This window comes from Ursus arctos, unplaced genomic scaffold, assembly GCF_023065955.2.
Source record: "Ursus arctos isolate Adak ecotype North America unplaced genomic scaffold, UrsArc2.0 scaffold_13, whole genome shotgun sequence".
Taxonomy (NCBI): Eukaryota; Metazoa; Chordata; class Mammalia; order Carnivora; family Ursidae; genus Ursus; species Ursus arctos.
In genome coordinates this window covers 8,757,815-8,770,372 of record NW_026622797.1, presented here as the reverse complement: position 1 = coordinate 8,770,372, position 12,558 = coordinate 8,757,815, and positions in this window count along the sequence as shown.

The window sequence follows — 12,558 nt, the reverse complement described above, 5'->3', positions numbered from 1 at the left end:
GTATTGTCTATTCTGTTGTCAGTACCGCATTATTTTGATTACTATAGCTTTATAGCAAGTCTTAAGTTGGGTCGTGCCAACTTTGTTCTCCTGTTTTAATACTGTGTTGGCCCTATGGGTCTTTCTCTTTCCATACAAACTTTAGAATCAGTTTGTCGAATCCACAAAATAATTTGCTGGGATTTTGATTGGGATTGCGTTAAATCTGTAGATCAAGTTGGGAAGAACGGATATCTTAACAATATTGAGCTTTCTTATCCGTCAACATGGACTGTCTCTCCATTTATTTAGCTCTTCTTTGATTTTATTCATCAGACTTTGTGGTTTTCCTCATATAGATCTTATACATATTTTGTTATATTTTTACCTAAATATTTCATTTTGGGGTCTAATGTAAATGGTATTGTGTTTTTAATGTCAAATTCTGCTTGTTAATTGCTGGAATATAGAAAAATAATTGACTTTTATATATTAACCTTGTACCCTGCAAGCTGGCTGTAATCAGTTATTAATTTTAGGACATTTTGGGGGACTCAGATTTTTCTTTCTTTTTAAAAATTTAATTTTTTAATAAGTTTTAAATTTGAATTCCAATATAGTTAACATACATTATTATATTAGTTTCAGGTGTACAATACAACGATTCAACAATTCTGTATATTACTTAGTACTCATCAGGATAAGTGTACTCTTTAATCCCCATCACCTATTTTGCCCATCCCCCCACCCACTTCCCCTCTGGTAATCAACAGTTTGTTCTTTAGAGTTAAGAGTCTATTTCTTGGTTTGTCTCTCTCTTTTTTTCCTTTGTTCATCTGTTTTGTTCTTAAACTCCACATATGAGTGAAATCATATGGTATTTCTCTTTCTCTGACTTATTTCACTTAGCATTATACTCTTCAGTTCCATCCATGTTGCTGCAAATGGCAAAATCTCATTCTTTTTAATGGCTAAATTATATATATATATATTATATATATATAATTTAAGTTCTTTTTCTGTTGCTTCATTAGTAGTATATAGAAATGCAAAGGATTTCTGTACATTGATTTTGTATCCTGTGACCTTACTGAATTTGTTTATCAGTTCTAGTAGTTTTTGGTGAAATCTTTAGAGTTTTCTATATATAGTATCATGTTATCTGCAAATAGTGAAAGTTTTATTTGTTCTTTACCACTTTGGATGCCTTTCATTCCTTTTTCTTGTCTGACTGCCATGCCTAGGACTTCCAGTACTATGTTGAATAAAAGTGCTGAGAGTGGACATCTTTGTTTTATTCCTGATCTTAAGGGGAAAACGTTCAGTTTTTTGCCATTGAGTATGATGTTAGCTGTGGGTGTTTCATATACGGCCTTTATTATGATGAGGTATGTTCCCTCTAAACCTATTTTGTTGAGCGTTTTTTATCATGAGTGGAGGCACTTTGTCAAATGCTTTTTTTGCATTAACACTATTGAAATGATCATATGGTTTTAATCCTTTCTCTCACCAATGTGATGTATCACACTGATTTGCAAATATTGAACCATCCTTGCATCCCGGGAATAAATTCCACTTAATCATGGTGAATGAGTTTTTTAAATGTAATGTTGGATCCAGTTTGCTATAATGTTTTGTTGAGGATTTTTGCATCTGTGTTTATTAGAGATATTGACCTATAGTTCTTTTTTTGTGTGTCTTTTTTTTTAATAGGCTCCATGCCCAGCATGGAGTCCAATGGGGAGCTTGAACTCATGACTCTGAGATCAAGACCTGAGCTGAGATGAAGAGTTGAACATTTAACTGACTGAACCACCTAGGCACTGCTGGAGTGTCTTTATATGGTTTTGGTATTGGGGCAATGCAGGCCTCATAGGATGAACTTGGAAATTTTCCTTCCTCTTTTATTTGCTGGAATGGTTTGAGAAGAATAGGTATTAAGTCTTCTTCAAATGCTTGGTGCAATTCAACTGTGAAGTCATCTGGTCCTGGACTTTTGTTTGTTGGGAGTTTTTTTTATTACTGTTTCAACTTCATTGCTGGTAATCTGTCTGTTCAAATTTTCTATTTCTTCCTGATTCAATTTTGGAAGGTTTTATGTTTCTAGAAATTTATTCATTTCTTCTAAATTGTCCCATTTGTTGGCATATAATTTTTCATAATATTCTCTTCTTATCCTTTGTATTTCTGTGGCATTGGTGGTTATTTCTCCTCTATGTTTATTTGAGTCATCTCTCTCTCTCTCTCTTTCTCTCTCTCTCAACAAATTTGGCTGAAGTTGTATCAATTTTGTTGATTTTTTTCAAAGAACCAATTTCTGGTTTCATTGGTATCTTCATTGATTTTTTAGTTCATTTAGTTCTATTTCATTTATTTCTGCTCTAATTTTTATTATTTCTTTTCTTCTGCTGGTTTTGGGGTTTTGTTTGTTCTTTTTCTGGCTCCTTTAGGTGTAAAGTTATGTTATTTATTTGAGATTTTTCTTACTTTTTGAGGCAGGCCTGTATTGCTATAACATTTCCTCTTAGAACAGCTTTTGCTGCTTCCCAAAGTTTTTGGACTGTTGTGTTTTCACTTTCATTCATCTCCATGTATTTTTTGATTTCTTTGTTGATCTCTTGGTTGACCCATTCATTGTTTAGTAGCATATTATTTAACCTTCATGTATTTGTGTTCTTTCCAGATTTTTTCTTATGATTGGTTTCTAATTTCATAACATTGTGGTTAGAAAAATGCATGTAATGACTTTGATCTTCAACCCTGAGATCATGACCTGTGCTGAAATCAAGACTCAGGTGCTCAACTGACTGAGCCCCCAGGTGTTCCCTATTACTGGTTTTTATCTACAGTTACCATTTGGTTTGTATATCACATCTTCTGTGTATAGTAGTTTATATTAAGTTGATAGTCAATGTTTGAACCCATCCTTTACTCCTTTTCTCCCCATGTTTTAGGTATATGGTGTTATACTTTATATCCTTTTGTTTTGTGAGTTCCTTGACTGATTTTTACAGATATAAGGTTATTTTTATTGATTTTGTCCTTCCTACTTGCCTTACTCTTGCTTATGGTCTTTCCTTTCCACTCAAAGAGACTCCTTTAGCATTTCTTGTAGGGTTGGCTTAGTGGTCATGAATTCTTTTAACTGTTTGGGAAATTATTTCTCCTTCTATTCTGAATGATGGTCTTACTAGATAGACTATTCTTGCCTGCAGATTTTTTTTTCCTTTCAGCATTTGGATGTATCATGCCACTCCTTTCTGGCCTGGAAAGTTTCTGCTGAAAAGTCAGCCAATAGCCTTATGTGGTTTCCTTGTATGTAACTGCTTTCTTTTCTTGCTGCTTTTAAAATTCTCTATCACTACTTTGCCATTTTAATTACTATGTGTCATGGTGTGGACCTCCTTGGGTTGATTTTGTTGGGGGATTTCTGTGCCTCCTGGATCTAGATTTCTGTTTCCATCCCCAGATTTGGGAATTTTCAGCTATTATTTTTTTCAAATAAATTTTCTGACTCTTTTCTTTCTCTTCTCCTTCTGGGGTCCCTATAATGTGAATGTTATTATGCTTGATGCTGTCACTAAGTTCCTTAAATCTATTCTCATTTTGCATAATTTTTTTTCTTTCACCTGCTTAGCTTGCTTATTTTCCATTACTCTGTCCTCCAGGCCACTGATTTGTTTTGCTTCATCTATTCTACTATTTATTCCATCTAGTGTATTTTTAATTTCACTTATTGTGTTCTTCATCTCTGATTGGTTCTTTTTTATTTTATTGTTAAGGGTCTCACTGATGTCCTCCACTCTTTTTTTCAAATGCAGTGAGTATCTTTATGATCATTGCTTTGAATTCTTTAATAGGCGTGTTACTTACCTCCATTTTGCTTAGATCTTTCCCTGTGATTTTATCCTCTTCTTTCATTTGGGACATAATCCTCTGTCTCCTCATTTTGTTTAACTTTCTGTGTCTGTTTCTCTGTGATAGGAAAGACAGCCATGTTCAGGGCAGTATTCAGTCCCTATGGTGGTAACTGGCCAGTCGGCCTGGGGCTTGAGGTGAGTCAGACTGGGCATTGGCCGAAGATGTGGTAGCACCAAACTGCAGGGCACTTTCCTTCTGTTGTACCCTGAGCAGCTTTCATTGGTGGGTGGGGCCTGTGGTCAGACCAGATATCTGCCTCCAGCCCACTGCTGGGGGCTTCATCTGACTGCGGGTATGGTTATCTTTCCTTCACCCCAGGGCAGGAGTCACTTGGAGCGGTGCTGGCCACTGTGGGGGCTGCTTGTACACAGCCAGTCCTGTGGCACTACCGTATATGGGCTCTGGCCAAGAGTGCACCGGAGAGGGTAGATCTGAAGCAGCACAGTTGGGGCCCTGGTGCTGGCAAGCTTTGCTTGCCACCATTCCTCCATGGGCAGGGCTGTGCAGTGCAGGGACTGAGGTGGGCCATCTAGAGGGGCAGATTGCTGGAAGCAGCCGGGCAGGGAGGATGGGCAGCAGTGCTAGCCAGTTAGGTAGCAATTTCTGCAAGTGGCTGTGTGTTTACACTGGGGGGCAGGGGAAGGAAATGGTGCCTTCCAGTTCCTTTGTTCCTGGGTGAGTTCCCCAGAGGTTTCTGTCCCTCTGGGACACACTCTGACATTAGTAAATACTCTCCTTCGTGTATGGCTTTTCAAACTGCTTCTCCTATGCTGTATCTCCACGGGCTGTTTATAGTGCCAACTATTTAAGGGCAGGGACTCGTTTCCTCTGCCCACTGGCTCTTCCAGAGCCGAGCCCGCTGATTTTTTAAGAAATTCCAGGTTTTAAGTCCCACAGTTTATAAGAACTCACAAAATTCAGTCCCTCTGGTTTTCAAAGCCAAATGTTATAGACATTCATCTTCCCCATGTGGCCCTCCCAGTGTGGGGGTCTGTTTCTCTCCCCTTCCCATGGCATTCCTCCCTCCTGTGGATAGTCCTATGGGTCCATTTATTTTCTGACCACTTCTCTGCCTTTCCAACCATCTTTAATGTGTTATCTTCTCTACATTTATTTGTGGAGTTTATTCTGCCAGTCTTCAGGTCATTTTTGGGTTATTTATACTTATGTGAGTGTTATCTAGCTGTATGCATGGGATGAGGTGAGCCTAGGGTCCTCCTACTGTGCCATCTTCCCCAGAAGTCCGGACTCAGATTTTCTACATAGACAATCATGTCACCTGTGAACAAAGACAGTTTTATTTCTTCATCCCCAGTCTGCATACCTTTCATTTGCTTTTCTTGTCTTAAGTCGCCTTAGTTAGGACTCCCAGTATGATGAAAAGGAATAGTTATAAGGGCATTGCTTTGTGCCTGATCTTAGTGAGAAAGGTTCTAGTTTCTCACTTTGATGTTATCATGTGGCTTTTTATTCCTCAAATTGAAGGTTTCTCCTCTGTTCCTAGTTTACTGAGAGTGGTGTGTCTGTTTGTTTGGTTTTTTTTTTTAATCACGAATGGGCATATTGAATTTTGTCAAAATCTTTTCCTGAATCTATTGATATAATATTGCGATTTTTCTTTTTTAGCCTGTTGATGTGATGGATTATATTAGTTGGTATCCAAATGTTAAACAAGCTTTGCATACCTGAGTTTAATCTTACTAATTCATGGTAATTACATTTTTTATACATTGTTGGACTCAATTTGCTAATATTTTGTTGTGGATTTTTGCAATTGGGTTTATAAGAGATACTGGTCTGTAATTTTCTTGTAAGGTCTGGGTGGTTTTGATGTTAGAGTAATGTTGGTCTCATAGATGAGTTAGGAAGTATTCCCCCCTTCCTCTGTCATCAGAAGAAATTGTAGAGAATGGTATGATTTTTTTGTTACATGTTTGGTAGAATTCACCAGTGAACCTATGTGGGCCTAGTGCTCTGTTTTGGAAAATTAATCATTATTGATTCAATTTCTTTAACAGATATAGGCCTATACAGACTATTCCTCCTTCACTTTTTAAAAAAAGATTTTATTTATTTATTTGCTGAGCAAGGAGCCTGATGCAGGGCTTGATCCCAGGACCCTGGGATCACGACCTGAGCTGAAGACAGACACTGAACTGACTGAGCCACCCAGGCGTGCCATATTTCCTCCTTCATTTTTAAAAACAGTTTCGTTGGACTTCTTGAATGGCAGCCTTTTCTTTTTTACTTTGAATATACTCATCGTCTTCTGCCTCCATGGTGTCTGATGAGGAATGAGCTGTTAATCTTTTTGAGGAGTACTTGTATATAAGTTATTTTTGTCTTACTGATCTCAAGAGTCTCTCTGCTTCTGTCTCTTGATAGTTTGACTATGATGTGTATAATGGTGGATCTCTTGAGTTTATCCCACATGGAATTCATTGAGTCTTTTGGATGTAAATATTAACATTTTTCATCAAATTGAGGATGTTCTCAGCCATGGTTTCTTTGAATGTTCTTTCTGCACTTTTCTCTTTTCTCTCCTGGGATTCCCATTATGTGTCTGTTAGTATACTTATGGTGTCCCACATGTCTCTGAGGCTCTTTTCATTTCTCTTCATTCATTTTTCTTTCTGTTCCTCAGAGTGGATTCTTCCAATTGAATTAACTTTAATTTCATTGACTCTTTGGCCAGCTCAAGTCTGTTACTGACCCTGTGGTCAATTTTTCATTTCAGTTTTTGAGCTTTTCAACACCAGAATTTCTATTTGGCTCTTTTTAATGATTTCTCACCTCTTGATATTCATTATTTGGCGAGACATAATTCTCAGACTTTAATTCTTTAGACATGGTTTCCTACAGTTCTTTGTACTTATTTATACTAGTTGATTAATGTCTTTATCCAGTAAATTCAAAATTTGGGCTTTCTCAAGAATAGTTTCTATCAAGTGTTTGTTTTTTCTTTTGCATGGGCCATACTTTCCTATTTTTGTGTATGTTTGTTTGTTTGACATTTGGACAATTTAAAGAATGAAACTGTGGTAACTCTGGATATCAGATTCTTGTTCTACCCCTCCAACCTGGATCTTTTGGTTGCTGTTTGTTGTTGCTGCTGTTTGTCTATTTAACGGCCTTCCTGAGTAAATTCTGTGAAATCTGGATTTTTTGCTGTGTGCTACCTCTGAAGGCCCTGCTCAGTTAGCTTACTTGGTCAGCTAATGATTAGACCGAGATCTCCTTAAATGCCCTGAACTGGTCTTTCACCCTTTGCTAAGGGACTTCTGCGTAGGTTGAGACATGCCTTCAATATTTTGGCAGTTTACAACCTGACTTAGCTTTTTAACTCCTGCTTGTGCAGATCCTCAGGGGCAGCCAGAGAGGAGAAGTTAAGGCCTTCTCAGGTCTTTCTGGGCGTACACACAGCCCTGCAAAGCACCCTACATATATATATATATTCTCAGTAATACTTTGAAGCTTTTTAAATCTCTCTATGGTCATCTCATTCCCCAGGTTTCCATTTCAAGTTTGCTGTTTGCTCCAACAGGTACTTCCGCCTCAGGCAGCTGCAATGTTAAACAATTGCTGATTTTTTTTTTTTTTTTTTTTTTGCAAATGCCCTGGTGTTAGGACTTTTCTCACTGAGCAAGCTCTGAGTCAGGCCAAATAAAGATAAGCCCTGTTAATGGACTTTTCTAGGGAGCTGCCAGACAGGTCAAACATTGACAATTTTCTGGGGATGTGGCTTTTTGGGGAGATCTAAGCCCATTTTGCTCCTTTTTAATGGCTGATAGGCTGCTGGTTTTTTCAGTTACTGTGGTTCTGAGTCTGTTGGTTTTCATGGTTTTCATGGAACTGGGAAGGAGGGGTTGGGAATAGGGCAAGTTAAAATGCCGCAAGGCTTACTGTTGTTACCACTTTTCTCGAATAAATGTTCTTCATTGTTATAAGTTTTTGGTTAATTTCCAGACTTCTTAAATGTTGATTTTTGACAATTTCTGCCTGTGTTCTCCTTGCCCTTGTGGAGGAGCAGATTTCCAGAGGTCCTTACTCCACCGTTCCCGAAGTGTTTCCGCCATAACCAGTAATGTCTGTACTGTGCTGTAATATAATGATGTATTCAGGGCATATTGAGGAACATTCAGTTCTGGCTCCAGACTGCTGTGCTTTTTGAGGTATCGCTTTTTTCCCTGCCTTTTTCTTATAAATGTTAGCCTATGGGTCTTCCCACAGCAGTCCCTCTTTGCTTGTTAATATGCTACTTCCAGTATGCTGTGGAGTCGATAATCAAATAGCCAAACTGGTTAGCGATAATTTAAAATAGCTTTGGATGGTCCACTGCAATGTGTGTGGACTTTGTGACATAGTGACTGCTTACAAATCATTTTGGCTTTTTCTCTCCTATGTTTCAAAAATGAGGTTTCTAGATATCTGAATTTGGAAGTGAGTTGGCGGTGTCCAACTCATGGGAGAGGGCAGTCCCACAGTACTCCCTGCTGAGTCAGATTACATCGATACTAGTATGCCTAATTCTGGGGAATATGTTTAAGAGGACGTTGAACAAATAGAGGAGTTTCAAGGCAACAGTAACTAGGGTGGAGGGTGAGGAAGCTCTGAAATTATGCCATATGAGGAATAATTGGGAAGAGTGGTGATATTTCATTCTGAGAAAGAAAAAGTTGAAAGAAAGGAAAAACTTATTGGAGTGTAGGATAGGGCTGAGATGGCAATAAAATTATTGTTTTCTTGTATCATACTCATGCCAAATGGCATGATTATGACAAAAAAAACATAGACTATAATGGGACAGATTCTGACTCAGTAGAAGATAAATCTCTAAAAATGAGAACTATCCAACATTGTAATTGACTAAGCATTTATTCACTACAGCCTGGGCCTGGGGAGACAAAATTAAATAAGATAGAATCGCTATTCTAGAGCTGTGCATAAAGTGAAAGCCCCATTCTTAGTGATTAAACCAGGACTAAATTATTGTCTGTCAAACATACTGTATTGGATAAAAGACTGGGGTATATGACAGCTAAGGTCCGTTCTAAAACTACCACTTTCAGGGTCTGAGATACCGGTTGGAGTCCACTGGCATCCCTACAGAGCTGGTAGATGAGCTTAAGGCAAGATAAAATATTCAGTATGAGTCTAGAGTCTCCAGGGAATACAATATATTTTTGAACTCTTTGTCTCCCAAGGTCCATCTCTTTATGGTTATCATGTGTGAAGCTGGAGGCAAGTTAACTTTACCTTAGAGTTTTACTGACACCTAGTGGTGAATATGGATATCAATATAATCTAAACTGTTAGACGACAAAAGGCTAAGTATTTACAAAAATTATAAATGCATATAGTGATAAAAATTTACTCATGCTTTGAACTCTCTTCTCAAAAAAGATTTAAAATTGTTTATGAAAAACACAAGATATCTAAATGGACTAAATCAATGGACTAAATTTTAATTACAAATTAATTAGTTTGCATCACTAAACCACAAAGGTAAATATCCTCCAATTCAAAGGGAGAATTACAGGCACTAATTCAGTATCATTAATGGTATTTTTCACTGTAGTGATACCTGATTTGTAACATTCTTTTTTTTTTTTTTTTAAAGATTTTATTTATTTATTTGACAGAGATAGAGACAGCCAGTGAGAGAGGGAACACAAGCAAGGGGAGTGGGAGAGGAAGAAGCAGGCTCATAGCAGAGGAGCCTGATGTGGGGCTCGATCCCAGAACGCCGGGATCACGCCCTGAGCCGAAGGCAGGCGCTTAACCGCTGTGCCACCCAGGCGCCCCTGATTTGTAACATTCTTGACAAGCCAGGAGAAGGTTGGTTCTGGTTAAATCTGGGAACTTCTGCTAAGAAACAATAGGTGCTAATTGGTCTGTGGGAAAATTAAACCCGTTTGGGCCTCTCCAGAATGCCTTTATGCTAAATAAATTGAGACACATGGCTACGGCTATCGAGCTATAGAATATATATAAAAATTTTCTGTAATTCACCCACAAACAAAATAGAAAAGCATAACGTGCCAAGTTTTTCATAGTAAATGAAGCGTAAGAATATTAAGATTATAGATTTTAAAAATGTAGCTGTTGTATGGTTGATTCATTTTAACAACATGATAAGAAAATGAACGTCTTCTAGGATAGAAGTGGGTATCATTAATATTTTGATGGTTATGGTACCATAACATTTTGATATGATATGAAAATGCCACTTGCCCCATCCCCATTATAACTTTCAAAGGAATTATAATCTCCAAATAATTTTTCCTTCTGTAGGTCTTCCACCCTCCCACATTTGAAAACTAAAACACAATGGATAAGCCAGTTCTTTTTTCTAATTACAAAGGCAAACCACCTTATGTGTGGAGAAAGCAAGCCCAGGCTTGGCTCCAGGGTCTGAGCCTCCAGTCCCCACCCTGAGCTGCTCTGAGTGACTTTCCAGGCTGTGCCAATATCCCTCAGCTCAACAGAAGTCAGAATGGCTTGCACGCAATGATGCCTACCCTGGAGGAAATTACTTTGACTTCCCTGACCTATTTTAGTGATATGGGAATTTATCACTATCAGGGCTGACAGTCTCTATAAGTTTATTACATAACATGCATTTTATCACTATTTAGCTTCTATTAGCTTAGTGTTAGTAGAAATAATGGAAAGGAATAGAACTCATAAGAACAGTTTTAGCAAATGCAGGCAAAGCCAATTTAAAGTTTCCATTCAATGTTTTTTGTCCAGATAATATATAACCTGTTTCTCTAAGTTTTCTCAAAGGGACAGTGACCTAACCTCTATTTTTTTTTTTAAGATTTATTAACTTATTTCTGAGAGAGAGAGAGAGCGCGAGCGGGAGGGGCAGAGGGCGAGAGAGAATCTGAAGCAGACTCCCCGCTGAGTGGGGAGCCGGACGTGGGGCTCCACCTCAAGACCCTGAGATTGTGACCTCAGCTGAAACCAAGACTGTGTCCCCCAAGTGCCCCAGACCTAACCTCTTAATCATTTTTGTTTCTCTCTAACATTGAATAGGATGGCAGTCAAGCTTAACCAATTTCAGTGTGGGGTCTACAGATTTTCATATATTTAAAAAATTGAATTAATTCATGGAATTATAGAGCACAGGTCTGGATGTTTAGTAGAACATCTGCAAAGTGTTTAGTGGATTAGGCTATTGTAGAAGAGGATTAGAATTGTAGAAGATAACCTCTAATCCATTTTGGAAGCAGTCTTAAAATTGTAGGTACTTTAAAATCAATAACAATACGATTCACAGTGACCCCAATTACAAAATGTCTTGCTCTTCTTGCCAAAATTAAAATCTTGTATATTTTAGGGTGCTCAAAAAGACTTTAACAAGGAATAACCTAGCAATGGTAACAGGTGTGATTCCAATTTTTAAATTGCTACTAATGCGATAATTTTTTAAAAGTTATTCTTCATACCTCACAAGGGCTCACGGTTGTTTACAAGAAAGTATAGTGGATTAGAAGGAAGAAGATTTGCGTCCCAGCTTTCATCCCATTACTTACGAGGCTTGTGACTTATGGCAAATCACTTAAAATCCCTGAGCTGCTGTTCCCTCATTTATACCCTACTTCCCTTAGCTCCACCACTAGGCTGGTACGCACAGAGCTGGCCTCCAACACGGCGCCCGGCACACGGCAGGCATGCAGTTAATGTTTGCTGGATGACCTAACAAGATTGGTTGAAAATGGAAATAGAAATATTGTCACGCGTACCTCAGAAGGGTTGCCATGAGGTTAAAATGATAAAGTGGTATAATATATGGGAAAATGGTTTGAGAACCATATAATGCTATAGAGACACATGGTGTGTTTCTTTTTAAAGACAGAGGAAGAAGTTCTTCATTTTTAAAATGTGGATATATTTTTGGTACCTAACTTAAAAGGAAATTAAGATAAGTGTGTTAATAACTGCAAGTTATTTCAAATCACTACTGCTTATAAATCTACAGTGCTTCTGAGAAAAATAGGTTGTATCTATCTAAAGCTTCAGAGGACCTCAATGATTGCTTAAGATTAATATGACTTTAGAGATAAAATATCTGTGATTGGGGCTCCTGGTGGCTCAGTTGGTTAAGTGACTGCCTTTGGCTCAGGTCATGATCCCAGGGTCCTGGGATCGAGCCCCGTGTTGGGCTCCCTGCTCAGCAGAGAGTCTGCTTCTCCCCCACCCCCAGCTCATGCTCGCTCTCTCTCTCCCCCGCTCTCTCGCTCAGTCTCTCTCTTTCAAATAAATAAGTAAATAAATAAAATCTTTAAAAGAAATCTGTGATTTTCAATAGCACAGGGAAACTCTTCAGATAAGTTCAGGTTAAAAAGTCACATGTGAATTCCCTGTAACACAGTCATACAATATAATAGTTTACCGTATTTTAAAGAGATTTATATGCACTAATGTTTAAGGTCTAAGATATACTGTTAGGTGAAAAATGCAAACTATACATTTATGTTTATATAAAGAAAAATGATCCCATATATTTTCTGATGTTCAAATATATATATATATGAATATCTTGAAAAAGGCCTGGAAGGTACATACCTAATTGTAACAGTGATTATCATCGAGGAGGGGAGTGGAACTGCCTAGGGGCAAGTAGAGACTTTAGCTTTATTGATATTGTCT